General features: G+C 35.1%; 1 pseudogene; it reads left to right on the forward strand.

Annotated features, from left to right (window-relative positions):
- Positions 1-1541: 1541 nt before the first annotated feature.
- LOC120187676 lies at positions 1542-4238 on the forward strand (annotated as a pseudogene).
- The last annotated feature ends 1181 nt before the right edge of the window (positions 4239-5419 follow it).

Below are 5419 nucleotides of genomic sequence, written 5' to 3' on the forward strand. Positions count from 1 at the left end.
GATAGAAGAAAATGAACATGTGATCATAAGAGAAGTGATATGAGTATAATGCCCATGTTAGGTGATATGAGAGCTAGGGATATAGTTGGTATGCCAAGAGTCGAGGGTTTACCTATGTTCTATAGAACATATGCACAAAATTACCTATATCTTTCAAGACATATGGACAGTATACCTATGTTCTAAGGAACATATGGACAATTTATCTAGGTTCTTCGGGACCTATGGATAGTTGCCGAGGTTCTTTATGACCTCTGGATAGGTCCTTTGGGACATTTATATGAGTTGTGGTGACAGCATAGTGGTGCACAACCTCAATGTACTCACATACCTTAAGTTCTCAAAAGTATACATGGGCTAATACATAGACTTTAAATAGAGTAAATAGATCAATTGATATGATACGATGTGTGTTCGGTTGTGAACTGATATATGTGTACCATGATGTGTATAGAAATGTTTAGTATATGTTTATACGATAAAAATAATTAGTGACATGTGTACATGGGATAATAAGAGATAACATTGAATACAATGTATGTGATATATATATGTGTGTTTTGATATAAATTATATGATATGATATATGTGTGTTAGTGATCATTGTATATGTTATAGGATATATGATATGAACATAATGGATCATATAAACAAGATAATAGAAATATGAATGATAATAATATGATAAGGATAGGAAAGAAGATAAGTATATGTATGTGCGGATTTGATATATGAATGGATATATGTTTGGGTATAATGTGATAGCAATAATTGTTCATGCATGATTTCAATTTATAGTTTATAGTATATGTTTATTGCCCCACTAAGACATAGACTTGGCGTGTGATTGTTTCACATATAGGTTACAGTAACGAGAAGAAGAGTAAAGAGTAATGTGGAGCAAGACAGGTCAATACTCCTTACCGAATGTCAGATCAGAAGAGAGGTGAATAATATGTATTTTAATATATAAAGTTCTAGTTGTCATGTACTCAAAAGAATATAGTGTATAAGATCTAAATAGTTCTATAAATGTTTTGAATAAGTTATATGTTATAAAAATGTTAAATTACTCACAATTTTATACAAGTAAATGTTTTGAAAAGTCAATGTGACACCTCGGACTCGGATCCGGGTTGGGGGTATTACAATATTTATGGCTGAAGGAGGAAATATTTCCAAATCTCGACTCTCTGAATGCTCTAAAATGGAGATCAAAAAAGCCTTAAGAAGAGGTGACAGTGTAGGAAGAGGATTTTGGAGCCTATTGCAAGGAAGGATCAATCCCATCCTTCCTATAACAAAGCTAGACCAATTCGGGCTTGGTTTTCATCCCATTCAACAATACAAGAGGAAGAAAATCCATAAAGGCCGAGAAAGAAGGTTGGCCAGACTGAACGGGAAATATTTTTAATGGGAACCCATGGTTTTTCCACCTTATTATGAAACATTTAAATCTAGTGGTTATGAGTTTGCGATGACTTCACTAGACTTGGAGGTTTATTTGAAAGATTGAATTATTAACGTTATAACCACAGAAAATGCCGATAATGTGGACGGTTGAGGAATCAGCCCTTTGCCGCCTGGATCGGTGCTTAGCAATTGGACGGCTGAAGAATTACCTATGGTTTTCAAATTTATTTCATAGTAATACTCAAACTATCCCTATTCGCTTACACCCAGGGCAATTAGTGATCTTTTGTAAGGGTGAATAAATATTTTTTTAAATATGATAAAAGATGCAATTTATTTCACGGTAAACATTTTTCTTATTTTATTTCTTTTGAACTCAATTTTCTTTAATTAATTACTTTTCTTTTGAATTCAATTTTCTTTCATCCAGTACTTTGTTTTATCCTCTTTGGAATTTAATTTTTGATTATTTTGTGTGGGATATTTTCCTCTTACACATACACATTTCATTTTTCTACATCTGGTCCCAAGATAATGATAATTTAGGCGCTGATGATACTCACCCGAAAGTGGATTTTGAACAGTTCGTTTGTCTTGGGGAAGTTGATGAATCTGAAAATGAAGGTGAGTGCAATTTACCCTCTGAATTGTTAAGGATGGAAGAAAAAGAAGACAAGAAAATATTGCCACATGAAGAGAGAATCGAAATCCTAAATCTAAGTACAGAAGAGGAAAGAAAGGAAGTCAGAATTGGCACAACTCTCTTGACTAAGGAAGATAAAGCTTAATATTCTTACTTCAAGAATACAAAGATGTGTTTTCATGGTCATATCAAGACATGCCGAGGCTACATACATATATGGTAGTCCATAAATTGCCTATCAAACCAAAATGAAAACGTGTGAAACAAAAGTTAAGGAGAATGAGACCATAAATGCTCCTTAAGATCATGGAAGAGTTTAAGAAATAGTTTGATGTCGGCTTTCTTCAAGTGGCCTAGTATCCAGAATGGATGGCTAACATAGTGCCAATTCTAAAGAAAGACGGAAAGGTACGCAAGTGTGTTGATTACCGAGACCTGAACAAGGCAAGTCCCAAAGATAACTTTATTCTGCCGCACATAGACACTCTGGTGGATAATACTGTCGGGAACTCCTTCTTCTCGTTCGTGGAAGGATTCTCAGGATATAACCAGATTAAAATACATCCGGAGGACATGGAAAAGTTTACATTCATCATAATATGGGGAATTTATGTTACAAGTTGATGCCCTTCGAATAAATAATGTTAGGGAAACATATCAAAGAGACATGGTGACCTTGTTTCATGATATGATGAACAAAGAAATCGAGGTTTATGTCAATGAAATGATTATCAAAGAACAAACTAAAAATAAACATGTCGAAAATATGAGAAAACTCCATCAAAGATTAAGAAAGTTCCAGCGAAACTGAACCCTAGTAAATGTACCTTCGGGATAACATCTGGAAAGCTGTTAGGCTTCATGGTCAGTAGGAGAGGTATCGAAGTCGATCTAGATAAAGTTAAAGTGATCTAGAATTTTCCTTCTAGACAAACACAGAAAGAGGTACAAGGTTTTCTGGGCAGCTTAAATTACATAGCGCGATTCATATCTCAATTGTCCAACAAGTGCGAACCAATTTTTTGCCTTCTTCTAAAAACAACTCTGGAACATGGGATGAGGATTTCCAGACTGCGTTCAAGAAAATAAAATAATTTGGATCCTAGTTTTTATCTCGCACCCCTGTTTAAGAAATATGGTGCCTGTATCCATGCCCTGATCAAAATAACTCTGATCTTTATGGTCCATGGAAACGGAAAAATCTTTCTGAATTTTAATATAGTGACTCAATGTATGGCACCCACTAAAGTGAACGATCAATACCTTACAAATTTTCTTCTGAAGATAAATGCCAAGCTTGGTGGATTAAGTTCAAGTTTGATCATTGAGAGATCAATACCTATGGTTTCGAAGGTTCCAACTATTATCTTTGGCATGGATCTGTCACATGGCTCTCCTGGGCATTCAGATGTCCCGTCGATTGCTGCAGTGGTTACCTCCTGACAGCAACCACTGAATTCCCACTATAGGGCAGCTGTGCATCCACAACCTCCAAAGCTTTAAATGATAAATTCTCTTTTCAAACCTTATGGCAAGGATGATGATGTTTTAATGAGGGAAACTCTTTTGGATTTCTACTCAAGTTTAGGGGAGAGGAAGCCTGTTAAGATAATCATATTCAAGGATGGGGTTAGAGAGTCTGAGTTCAATCAGGTTTTGAGCAAAGAACTGGATCAAGTTCCTTGATGAGAGTTGGGACCTAAAGTTTGTGTTGATTGTTGCACACAAAAATCATCATACTAAGTTTTTCTAGCAGGGATCTCCGGACAATGTACAACCTGGAACTGTGATAGAAAAAAGTGTCTACCACCCGAGGAATAATGATTTTTATCTCTATGCTCATACTGGGATGATCAGAACCAATAGGCCAACACATTATCATATTCTCCTGGATCAGGTTGGCTTTTCAGCTGATGATCTGCAGGAACTTGTCCATTCTCTATCTTATGTGTATCAAATGAGCATCATTGTCATCTCTGTCGTTGCTCCTATTTGCTATACCCACTTGGTGGCTTTACAGTTGGGATAATTCATAAAGTTTGAGGATGCTTTCGAGACATCATCCAGTCATGGTGGTGTTACTGCTCTCGGAGCTATTGATGTCCCTCAGCTTCTTAGATTGAAAGAAAACATCAATAACACTATGTTTTCTGTTGAGAAAAAACCACCACCTTTGAACTAATCATTTTTCATAGCTCCTGGATTTAACCTACTAAAGACTATTTAAGTTATATTTTCAAAGTAAACCTGTTTTGGAGTATTTCAATGTTATCTATAAACATGAACGGTTATTAACTAACCAAAGCTCTCTTCTCTAGTGGGCATATTTTCGACTTGTTCAAGGTTTTATCAGTTTGAATGGGTTATCCTTTAGTATTTTGCTAAAAAATGCTTAGGGTGAAAACCTGAAAGGGCATCCTAAGTTGGAAAAAAATGTTTAGGGTGAAAACCCGAAAGGGCGCCTTAAATTAAAAAAAATGGGTCCAAGATAAAAACCCGAAAAGGGCATCTTGAAACCAAGGATTGATCCAAATTGAAAACCCAAAAGGGCAATTTGGTTAAGTACTCAGGAAAAGTTCTGCGTCATGACATCCAAATCTTTTGCAGACTCAACGATTCAGGGAAATGTGGCACTTCCGATCATTGTCACATTTTCAAAGTCCCATTGACAAAGGTTGTACTCAAAAGTTCAAAGGTGCCCGCATTATCGAGATGTAAGTCATCTACTTATATTTCTTTTTGACTTTCCAAAATGTTTGTCATATACTTTGTTCCTTTTTCCTTATAAATAAATATGAACATATCTCTAAGTCAATTTCTTTTAAGCATCTTGGGTTAAATTTAAACTTAATGATTTATTCACTCTTGAAAAGTTAATTGTGTAATACTGTACAAAGATTTTCTTGAAAGGTACAGGTATTTAGAAGTCGATCAGGGTTTATACACTATACTTGAGATAATAAAAAGCATTCCCCAAACCAAGACTAGATATAAAATTCTATACATCAGATTTAAACATAGTGAAGAATCCAATATCAAGCTCAGAAATTCAAGATTCCAGCATCAAGAGTCATCATGACCGACAACCAGAGATTGAAGATTTCCCTCCAAATTCTAAGATAACATATTTCACATATTCATTTTAGGCCACATAAGAACATTGCATCCATAGCATTGCATATGTGCATAATTTTGCAGATTATTCTTAGAGTTAATTTTAACTTCACAGCGAAGGATATTAAACTCGAGACAATGCAATTTACAAGATTTAATTTCAAACTTCACAACGAAGGACATCTAATTCAAAGATCAACTTCACAACGAAGGAGTCATCCATGATTTCAACTTCACGAAGAATTATAT

This window comes from Hibiscus syriacus, unplaced genomic scaffold (genome assembly GCF_006381635.1).
Source record: "Hibiscus syriacus cultivar Baekdansim isolate YM2019G1 unplaced genomic scaffold, ASM638163v2 tig00113725_pilon, whole genome shotgun sequence".
In the NCBI taxonomy this organism is placed as follows: domain Eukaryota; kingdom Viridiplantae; phylum Streptophyta; class Magnoliopsida; order Malvales; family Malvaceae; genus Hibiscus; species Hibiscus syriacus.